The sequence below is a fragment of the Hyperolius riggenbachi genome, chromosome 2 (genome assembly GCF_040937935.1).
Source record: "Hyperolius riggenbachi isolate aHypRig1 chromosome 2, aHypRig1.pri, whole genome shotgun sequence".
Classification (NCBI taxonomy): domain Eukaryota; kingdom Metazoa; phylum Chordata; class Amphibia; order Anura; family Hyperoliidae; genus Hyperolius; species Hyperolius riggenbachi.
The window spans coordinates 26,598,281-26,610,402 of record NC_090647.1 but is presented as its reverse complement, the minus strand read 5'-3'; positions in this window follow the sequence as shown (position 1 = coordinate 26,610,402).

The following is a 12,122-nucleotide window of genomic DNA, read 5'->3' as shown; positions in this document are numbered from 1 at the left end:
ACTAGCGCAGCGTCTAGGAGACGCTGCGGCTAGTACATTGTAGGGTGGCCAGAGTCCCGAGGCCGGGACGTCCCGCTGCTAAAAGCGGGATGTTTCCCGGGACCTTATGCAGCCTGGGACAGCGCCCCCCGAAGGCGGGATGCGTCCCGGGTAAAGCGGGACGTATGGTCACCGTAGTTAAACTGAACTTCTTTCAGTCACTAAGGACTTTTTAAAGTCATGTCTGATTAAAGGAAATAGGAAAGTTATATACTCAACTAACTCACCTATATACAGGCAAGGCTCTGGATCCCATACTGCCTTCTCAGTCTTCTCTCTACCGCGTTTCCCCGAAAGTAGGACATCCTCTTAAAATAAGACCTGGTATTTATTTTGAGCATGCTCGAAATATAAGTCTTACCCTTAAAATAAGCCCTAGTGGCTGTGGAAGTCCTGTCCCGTCCATCTGCCCCTCCCTCCCCCGGCACCACTCTACCCCCTGTCGACCCCTTCCGGCTCCTCCCCTTTGTCCACTGCCCGCCAACATACCTTAACTGCAGATCAGCATGGTAACCTGCTGATTCCCCCACCACTGGATCCGTTCTCCACTGCCCGCTGGCATAATTCAAACCGCAGGTCAGCGGTAAACTGTGGTGAAGGCAGCTAGTTTCAATGTAACAGAGCTTCCGTGTACAGGAAGTGACATTTCTGTTTACTTCCTGTACACGGAAGCGTTGTTACAGTGAAATTCTAGCTGCCTTTACCGCTGATCTGTGGTTTTAATTATGCCGGCGGGCAGTGGAGAACAGGGCCACCATCAGCGGTGGGGGAATCAGCAGTTTACCGTTGGTCTGCAGTTTGAATTACCAGTATGTCAGCGGGCAGTGGAGAAAACAGATGCAACTTTCTGGAGGAGGGGATCGGCAGGAGGTAAAGTGGAGGTGGGGGAATCGGGAGGGGATCTGGCTATGCGCAAGAGGGAAATATGTAAGACCTCCCCCCGAAAATAAGACCTAGCACATCTTTTCAAGGAAAAAAGAATATGAGACAGTGTCTTATTTTTGAGGAAACACGGTATGTCCTCATTCCAGCGCTGTCCTCGCAGTGAAATTATTCAACCTACAGGACAAATACAAAATCGCTGGCCCTCCTCAATCAGGCTTTCAAGTACTGGTGTCCCCGAGTACATCTGAAGACAAGCAATCCATTCTGCGCACGCACCAGTGCTCACTCCTGCATGGAATTTCAATAGCGGACAGCGGGGGAACGAGGGCATGGAGAGAGGACTCGGAAGGCTCTATGGAAACAAGGGCCTCCTCTCTCCATAGGGGAGTATATAACTTTTGGGGGGAGTTTTACTCGCTTCATATTTTTTTTTAAAGTGGATTCCAGATACATTTTAACTCATTGCATAATTGTGTTCCTTTCAGAGCCAGGACAATGTCCTTCAGCACCCAAGGCTGAGACAGCAAAGTGCGCCCCTCCATCCCTCCTACCACAGCCGTCAGCCCGTCACACACTGATTGCTATTAGACTAAGAGGCGCCCCAGGGCCCCCAACACCACCAACACCTTAATCTCTAGTTATCTGGCTTGCAGTCACTGCTGTGTATGTCCTTTTCTTATTTCTTTGTGCTTCAAACACAATTGTGAATGACAGCTGAATGAATTGTGCGCCCCCTCCTACACTGCGCCCTGAGGCTGGAGCCTCTTCAGCCTCTGCCTCGGCCCGGCACTGGTTCCTTTCATATAGTTTATAGGGCATTCCTCAAGCCAAATACTTTTTTTTTAATACTCTAATTCCCTATAAACTAAACAAGCCTTGTCCACAGCTCTCCAGTACCTTGGCACTCTCGGATCCATGTAGCAAGGGCTCATGGGAGCTCAGTCTGGGCAGGAGGAGGTGTTACTAGCCAGAGATTTCAGAGGCAGAGGGGAGGAGGGAGGAGGAGAGGGGAGTGAAGTTTTCACAGGCTTAGGGCTGGAGATGCAGAGCAGCTTTGCCTGTGTGTAATGTGACAAACAGAACATGGCTGCTCTCATTGTATCACAGAAATAAATATTCATATACTGTTGAAGCTGTTTGCAGCTAGATATGCTGTGTAAACTATCTAAACTTTAGATAAGATATATAGACAAGTTACTTGTTATAGTTAGTTTGTCATCTCGGATCCGCTTTAATAGTGACAAGACTTATACCAATTTTTTTTGCATAATAATTTCTAGAAAGTAAAAATAAGCAAAGTTGTCTGCAAAACGAGTTGCTGGCAATTAGTCCACTCCTGTGCTTCGTTTTGCTCCGTGAAGCGGAGCAGAGCGAAAGGATCGTGCAGGTCGGGAACGTCCTCTCCGACGAGCGGAATGCAGGGAGCGGAACGGAGCGGAACATAGCAATGTGAACTTTCCCATCAGGAAAGCATTGCTTCCGCTGCTGCGTTCCGCTCATTGGAGCGGGATGTAAGCTATTTAGGCTCAATGTGAACCGTACAGCAATGTGAACCGTACAGCCATTTGTACAGAGGTACAAATGGCTGTAGACAATGAACAGGTTCAAAAGAAGACGTTAAATAAATAGCAATTCTGATGTTTATTATCATCCTTGTAGGTTCTGTTTAGATACTGCAGTATGCATGTCTGGCCAGCAGGTGGCAGCATAACACTACATTATAGTTTGATAGGTTTTGTGTTGTTCGCATAGAAGTTTCCAATAGCGCTTTTCTCCCATCAGACTCAGAACCCTTTTCCACTGCACTGTGATTCAGCTAAATCGCAAAACACTAGCGATTTTTAAATCGCTAGGTTTTGTGGTAGGTATTTTCCACTACCGCGATTTGATTTTGTCCAAAATGCGATCACGCTCAGGAACGATATTGTACCGCAGTTTTGCATTGCAAGTGCAACCACGATCGTGTAAAAAAATAGTGACCAAACGCAACTGCTAGTGTTTAGCAATTGTGATTACGATTGCTAGTGGAAAAGGGCCCTCAAAGCACTTGAGAGCTGTAGCCACTAAGGCACACTCAGTAGGCAGTAGTAGTGTTAGGGAGTCTTGCCCAAGGTCTCCATACTGAATAGGTGCTGGCTTACTTACTGAATAGGAACCCTCCATACACAACTTTGTTGCCTTGTATTCATACAGGTCTCCATACCCCTTTGCAACCTCCTACTACAACCAGGGCCGGATTTCTGGAGAGGCCACAAAAGCTCGGGCCTTGGCCGGCTGCAGCCTGAGCGGGCACCTGGACATGAAATAGGGGTTGCTACATAAGAAAGAAAAGGCTGCAAAAGGGGAGCAACATATGAAAAGGGAAGCTGATATCCAAGAGAGCTGTGCATGAAAGAGAGGTGCTGCTTTACAGGGATGATGCACATGGAAGAGGGGGCGGTACATGGAATTGGAGGGGTGCTGGCGGGCTTGGAAGGGGAGCCCCAATACACTTGGCCTAGGGGCAAAAAAAGTATAAATCTGGCCTTGCCTACAACTCCCCTAAATCCCTCTCCCACCATCATACAACTCCCCACCCTTCTTAGTGACCCGCCCACCTGCTCATACAATTCTACACGTCTTGATCACCCTTTCCTTCTCATACAACCTTTCCCTTCCACACCACCCCCATGCCACCATCCTGCCCATTGACCCCCCTTGCTACTTAAAGAGACTCTGTAACAACATTTTCAGCCTTATTTCTTCTATCCTATAAGTTCCTATACCTGTTCTAATGTGCTATGGCTTACTGCAGCCTTTTCTAGTTGCACTGTCTCTGTAATATATCTAATCTTCTTTTCTTTGTCAAGCTTTGTCGCACCACAGAGGATTGCACTGCCTCTGCTGTGATAGGGAGAAGTTATGCACACCTCCCCCACGCCCCCTGCACGCTCTGTGTGTGTGCTTTGTTTATTAGTCACAGACAGCTCTCTGCTCTCAATTTCAGCTTGTCTGAGGGGGAAGCCCATGCTGAGAAACTGTGAGAATCCCTGACTGGAGTTCACTATGTAATAGAAACTTGTAGTATACTGTTACATTATATATATATACTAACATTACTTCCTGATTAGCGGCCATGTTTTTTGTTTGTAAACACTGCCTAAAACTGGTGATTAAAAGCCAGGATCGCGGTGGGGAGCGGTGGAAACGGCAAAGAGGGATCCAGGAGATCACAGTGACTCGATTGGTATTCTTTTATTGTACAACAACAACAACAACAACAACAAATAACATTTGTAAAGCGCTTTTCTCCCGTGGGACTCAAAGCGCATAAGCATGGCTCCGACCATCGTGGTACAGGGGAAGAATTTTATAAATCTGGAAATGCCAGGCTAAACAGGTGGCTTTTCAGTCTGGATTTGAATAGCTCCAGGGATGGTGCTGTCTTTACTGGGTGTGGTAGGGAGTTCCAAAGTGTAGGGGCAGCATGACAGAAGGCTCTGTCTCCAGATTTTTTGAGGTGCACTCTGGGAGTGACCAAGTTTATAGAACTTGCTGATCTGAGGTTGTGAGAGGTGTGGTGCAGCTTCAGCAAGTCCTTCATGTATCCAGGGCCCAGATTGTGCAGGGATTTGAATGTCAGCAGTCCAATCTTGAAGAGTATTCTCCATTCTACTGGTAGCCAGTGCAGTGAGCGAAGGATCGGTGTAATGTGACAGTGGCGAGGCTGGTTTGTTAGCAATCTGGCAGCAGCATTCTGCACTAATTGCAGGCGACGCAGGTCTTTTTTGGGGAGGCCAGCATAAAGGGCATTGCAGTAGTCCAGCCGTGATGTGATGAAGGCGTGAACTAGGGTTGGAAGATCCTCTGGGGGAATCAGATGTTTAATCTTTGCAATGTTCTTCAGATGAAAGAAGGAAGATTTAACTACAGATGAAATTTGGTTTCTGAAACTCAATTCCCCATCGATTAGTACGCCAAGGCTGCGCACAAGGTTGGAGCTGTTTATGTCTGAATTCCCAATCCTGATTGGTGTTGCTTTAGGATAGAGCTGTTTTGATGGCGAGCACTGGCTTTGGACAAACAGGACCTCAGTTTTGTCAGCATTCAGTTTCAACCAGTTATCATTCATCCATGCCTGAAGCTCAGCTAAGCAAGAATTTATTTTTGGGGTAGGGTCTGTTCCACCAGGTTTGAAGGACAGGTATAGCTGTGTGTCATCGGCGTAGCAGTGGTACGTCAGGCCATGTCGTTGGATAAGTGTACCGAGTGGCAACATGTAGATTGCAAACAGCAGAGGGGATAGGATTGATCCTTGTGGCACTCCGAATTGTAGAGGTGCAGGTTTGGACATTATAGGTCCTAGGGATACTCTCTGTGTTCTGTCAGTCAGGAATGATCTGAACCACTGGAGGACTGATCCACTGATGCCACAGTACTCCTGCAGTCTGTTAAGCAGGATTTCATGGTCAACTGTATCAAAAGCAGCTGAGAGATCCAACAGGATTAGGATGGAGCATTCCCCTCTGTCCCTTGCCATGAGCAGATCGTTGCAGACTTGGATGAGGGCTGTTTCACAGCTGTGGTGTTTCTTAAAGCCAGAGGGTCCAGGATGTTGTTTACTGACAGCCTGGTTTCAAGTTGCAGATAGACAGCCTTTTCAATAACTTTACCTAAGAAGGGGAGGTTGGAGACAGGTCTGTAGCTGCTCATAGCATCTGGATCCATGGAAGGTTTTTTGAGAAGGGGCTTGATGATTCCTTCTTTTAGAGAGGTAGGAAACCTCCCTGCTTGCAGAGAGCAATTTACTATTTTGTGAAATGCTGGACCAAGCAGGTCAGGGCATTTCAGCATATGTTTAGTTGGTCCAGGGTCCAGGTCGCAGGTTGTCTGGCGGAGACGACAGAGGGTGTCTGAGATCTCTTCCTCACTAATACTTTTGAAATCAGTCCAGGGTGTTAGGTTGTTTTTGCAGCTATTTCCATTAGTTGCATGAGTCTTGGGTGCTGTGGACTGAATGAGAGACCGAATAGAAGATACTTTGTCAGCAAAGTAGCAGGCAAATTTCTCGCATAGCTCCTTTGAGGGAGTTATAGTGGGTTTTAGACAGGATGGATTACATAGTCTATCAACTGTGCGGAATAGTTGGGCTGGTCTGTTGGCGGCCTTTGCGATCTCCTGTGATAGGTAGGAGGATTTTTTCTTGGTGATCGCATTTTGGTAGGTTTCCCGGTGAGAGACAAGGGTGTGTTTATCTTTTGAATTCTGAGATTTTCGCCACTTCCTTTCTAGTCTGCGCACTTCTTTCTTTAGGTCCTTTAGTGAGCTGTCGAACCACCGTGCATGGTGAAGTGGTGTAGATCGTTTGATGCGAACTGGAGCGAGGGCGTCATAGGCAGATGACACTGCATGGTTGTATATCAGGACCATGGAGTCTGGGTCTGCGCAATGATTGGTTAATGCGTCGAAGTTGAGGATATTCTGAACGTGCTGGGGTGAGACATCTTTCAGTGAACGGTATTTTATGAGTTCTTTCCCTCTGTGTTTTATCGCTGGTGCTGTCAGAGAGAAGTGGATGGTGTGGTGGTCTGACCATACCACTGGGTTTATATCCATGTGTGATATTAAAAGTCCGGAATGAAATATAAGATCCAGGGTGTGCCCTTTCGTGTGGGTGGGGAGGTTGACAGCCTGAGAGAGACCCAGTTCATTCATTATGAGAAGTAGTTCACTTCCTAGCTGGGAGTCGTGATCATCCACCCATGCATTGAAGTCTCCCAGGATGATCCATCTAGGGTGTTCCACTGTTACGCAGGATAAGAGTTCAGATATTTCCTTAAGAAAGGCTGGACCATTTTTGGGGGGGCGGTATATGAGCAATATGTTGATGTTTACTTCTGCTGACAGTTGAGCTGCAATACATTCAAAGGTTTCAGTGGGGCCTATGGGCAGGGGCCTTATGTTCAAGGAGGATCTGAAGCATATGGCAACCCCCCCACCCTTGCCGACTTGTCTCTCACAGTGCAAGATTGAATAATTGAATAATAACAACAACAAACAACATTTGTAAAGCGCTTTTCTCCCGTGGGACTCAAAGCGCATAAGCATGGCTCCGACCATCGTGGTACAGAGGAAGAATTTTATAAATCTGGAAATGCCAGGCTAAACAGGTGGCTTTTCAGTCTGGATTTGAATAGCTCCAGGGATGGTGCTGTCTTTACTGGGTGTGGTAGGGAGTTCCAAAGAGTAGGGGCAGCATGACAGAAGGCTCTATCTCCAGATTTTTTGAGGTGCACTCTAGGAGTGACCAAGTTTATAGAACTTGCTGATCTGAGGTTGTGAGAGGTGTGGTGCAGCTTCAGCAAGTCCTTCATGTATCCAGGGCCCAGATTGTGCAGGGATTTGAATGTCAGCAGTCCAATCTTGAAGAGTATTCTCCATTCTACTGGTAGCCAGTGCAGTGATCGAAGGATCGGTGTAATGTGACAGTGGCGCGGCTGGTTTGTTAGCAATCTGGCAGCAGCATTCTGCACTAATTGCAGGCGACGCAGGTCCTTTTTGGGGAGGCCAGCATAAAGTGCATTGCAGTAGTCCAGCCGTGATGTGATGAAGGCGTGGACTAGGGTTGGAATATCCTCTGGGGGAATCAGATGTTTAATCTTTGCAATGTTAAAAATTAAACAAATCGGCCCAGCAGGGCCTGAGCGGCACCCTCCGGCGGCTTACCCCGAACTACGTTCGGGGTTACCGCCAAGGAGGTTAAACTAACCCTCCCCCCCTCACATACCAGGCCACATTCCTGGTCATACAATTCTCCATACCCCATTTGCCACCTCCTTCATTTACAACTCCCATAAACCCCTCTCACACCATCCTGCCCATATAACTTACTACCCCTCCATTGCGCCCTCCTATTCATACAGCCCCCGTCCTGATGTGCCGCCATCCTGCTTATACAATTCTTTACCCTCCATTGTATCCTCCTGTTTATACAACCCCTCCACCCACCTGTGCCCCAATCCTGCTCCTACTAATGTCACCCCACTGAAAAATAATGTTTCCACATCCTAAAACCGCCTATTCACTTCTGTGTCACTATCCTCTCAATACAACCCCTAGTACCCCCTGCCTGTTCATAAACCCCCATCCTGCTCACCTGTTCCGGCTTTAACTCATATCTCAGCCAACCAGAGCAAACTCCGTTCATCGCATACATGTAAAAAAGGCGCTGCGGTAATAAGAAGACCAGAAATGGCTCTTAATAGAATATCCAAAATTCTACTAATAGTTATGATAGTAAAAAACTAACGATTACCTAATAACTATTATATAACCTGACCCCATTCTCATTTGAACCCTCCCTCTCTCAATGCATAACCCTGCACAAAGCCTTCATCTGATGCCTAACCCTGCCCAACCTTACCAACTGATCTTTAACTCTACTCAGCCTCTCCAACCGATGCCTAACCCTACCAAACCTCTTCAACCAATGCCTAACCCTCCCCATCCTTCCCAACCGATGCCTAACCCTCCCCATCCTTCCCAACCAATGCCTAACCCTCCCCATCCTTCCCAACCGATGCCTAACCCTCCCCAACATTCCCAACTGATGCCTAACCCTACCCAACCTCCTCAACCGATGCCTAACCCTCCCCAACATTCCCAACTGATGCCTAACCCTACCCAACCTCCCCAACCGATGCCTAACCCTCCCCATCCTTCCCTCCCGATGCCTAACCCTCCCCATCCTTCCCAACCGATGCCTAACCCTCCCCAACATTCCCAACTGATGCCTAACCCTACCCAACCTCCCCAACCGATGCCTAACCCTCCCCAACATTCCCAACTGATGCCTAACCCTACCCAACCTCCCCAACCGATGCCTAACCCTCCCCATCCTTCCCAACCAATGCCTAACCCTCCCCATCCTTCCCAACCGATGCCTAACCCTCCCCAACATTCCCAACTGATGCCTAACCCTACCCAACCTCCCCAACCGATGCCTAACCCTCCCCAACATTCCCAACTGATGCCTAACCCTACCCAACCTCCCCAACCGATGCCTAACCCTCCCTATCCTTCCCAACTGATGCCAAACCCTCCCCATCCTTCCTAACTGATGCCAAACCATCCCCATCCTTCCCAACCAATGCCTAACCCTCCCCATCCTTCCCAACCTATGCCTAACCCTCCCTATCCTTCCCAACTGATGCCAAACCCTCCCCAACCTTCCCAACCGACGCCTAACACTCCCCATCCTTCCCAACCTATGCCTAACCATGCCTATCCTTCCCAACCTATGCCTAACCCTCCCTATCCTTCCCAACTGAAGCCTAACCCTCCCCATCCTTCCCAACCAATGCCTAACCCTCCCCATCCTTCCCAACCTATGCCTAACCCTCCCCATCCTTCCCAACCTATGCCTAACCCTCCCCATCCTTTCCAACCTATGCCTAACCCTCCACATCCTTTCCAACCTATGCCTAACCCTACCCAACCTCTTCAACCAATGCCTAACTCTCCACATCCTTCCCAACTGATGCCTAACTCTCCCTATCCTTCCCAACCAATGCCTAACCCTCCCCATCCTTCCCAACCAATGCCTAACCCTCCCCATCCTTCCCAACCTATGCCTAACCCTACCCAACCTCTTCAACTAATGCCAAACCCTCCCCATCCTTCCCAACTGATGCTTAACCCTCCCCATCCTTCCCAACCGATGCCTAACCCTCCCCATCCTTCCCAACCAATGCCTAACCCTCCCCATCCTTCCCAACCTATGCCTAACCCTACCCAACCTCTTCAACCAATGCCTAACTCTCCACATTCTTCCCAACTGATGCCTAACCCTCCCCATCCTTCCCAACCAATGCCTAACCTTCCCCATACTTCCCAACCTATGCCTAACCCTCCCCATCCTTCCCAACCTATGCCTAACCCTCCCCATCCTTCCCAACCTATACCTAACCCTCCCCACCCTTCCCAACCTATGCCTAACCCTCCCCATCCTTCCCAACCTATGCCTAACCCTCCCCATCCTTCCCAACCTATGCCTAACCCTCCCCATCCTTCCCAACCTATACCTAACCCTCCCCACCCTTCCCAACCTATGCCTAACCCTCCCCATCCTTCCCAACCTATGCCTAACCCTCCCCATCCTTCCCAACCTATGCCTAACCCTACCCATCATGACCAAATGATGCCTAACCCTATCTAACCCCTTCAACCTATGTCTAACCATAACCCCCCCAAGTTATGCCTAACCCCAACAAATCCACCCCAACTGATAACTACTGTATATTGGGCTGCAGTAATAAGGGTGTTTCCATAGGCTTCCATATTAATAGCCATAATTAGTAGCCATCACTGTCAATTTGGGCACTACAGGCAAACGATAAAATAGTGGAAGTCGGCCACCAAATATAAAAACTGCAAAAACAAATAGTGGGTGGAGCCTTTACTACCACAGCTCCTCCTACGCTCCCTTTTACCTGCTTTGCAGTCATCTCCCATTCCTCTGAGTTTTAGGAGAACAGGGAGCCTTGTAAGAGTTACTGGAGTTCTTTTTTATCTGCACTGTAAAACTCCCAGGCCATAAACTACTCCCAAACTTGCTCGCAGTCTCAACTTAAAAAGAAAGAAAAGTTGACAATAACGAAGTCATAAAAAGCAAAATTGCTGAGTTAAGCCAGTAAGTGTTCTGCAGATCAGCCGGCCGTAAATCCTGCGAATGGCTGTAAGTGGAAAATGCCGCTGCAAGAATCGCTTTATTTAGCTAATCGTTTAACAGAATCCGCAGCGATGGAGAGAGGGAGGGCGTCGGGAGGCAATTCAGCGCCGCCGAAAATGGACGCCTCGCCGGGTATCCGAAAAACAGTAAATGAAAATGTTTACTGAGCCCAAATAGAAGCAAATAAAACCGTTCAGAGAATGGGTCTGCAAACTGGAGAAATATCTGCAGATGACATATTATCCAAACCGGCAGCAGAGAGAGAAACATGTATCCAGCAGAAGCAAGACTGCGCTCAGCGAGAGGTTACATTTCCTCTGCTTAGATATGTTCATAAAGATTTTCAAAAAGGTTTCATTATAAGAGGTTTCTCTTTCGTACGAGTTCCAGAAGAAAATGAATAATTAGGTTTTCATTTTAGAAAACTTCTTCACAAGGTAATGTGGGCACAAAATGACATGAGATCTCCAGGAGTTCCTATGATCTCCTGCATTCAGCTTCTAGAGGAGGAGTTATTTTGGTCTAGCAACTTAAAATGCGCTATACAAATGTTCGGATTATTATTATTATTGTAAGTAAATTACAATAATAATAATAATAATCCCAACATTTGTATAGCGCATTTCTCCTGCTGGACACAAAGCGCTCAGGAGCTGCAGCCACTGGGACGCGCTCAAGAGGCCACCCTGCAGTGTCAGGCCTTGTTTACATTGCGTTTGGCTTGCGTATCCGTCCATGGTGGGCTTTTTTTCTGCATTTTTTTAAAGCCTTTTTCCGGCAATTTTCTGCGCATTCTCTCGTTTCTGTGGGCGTTTTTGTAGGCACTTTTACAGAGCGCTTCCGTCTATTGATCCGGAAATAAATCCGGAAAAAATAAATACAATGTATTAAAAGAAAAAAAAATGCTCACACAATTGCTTGCTAAAGAGATTTTGTGAGCATTTTGCGTTTTTGCTATATTTTCCATTGAGGCAAATCGCCTCAAAAATGGCCCAAGCAAGCACCGTTTTTCTAAGCGGATCGCAAACGAACCGCTCAGATATGAACTCTCTCATAGAGAATCATTGCAAAAGCGCTTTCAGGGCGGTTTTGAAAATTGCCCGTGATTAAAATTTTACAAAAACGCCTATAATGTGAACAAGGCCTTAGGAGGGAGTCTTGCCTTGAACTCCTTACTGAATAGGTACTGACCCCAGCCAGGATTGCAACCCTGGTCTCCTCTCCTCTTCATGGGCCTTCCATGAACTTCTAGGGAAATAGCAAAAATGCTTTTAGTCCTAAGAATAGGGGGCTGTAAGAATATGAGTGGTGTTTAAAGGGAACCTGAGGTGGATTCATATGTAGGCTGCCATATTTAATTCTTTTAAGCAATACCAGTTGCCTGGCAGTCCTCCCGATCCTGTCTCTCTAATACTTTTAGCCATAGACCCTGAACAAGCAAATGCAGACCATGACTCAGCTGACTCAGGTTTAACTAGATTAGCAATAT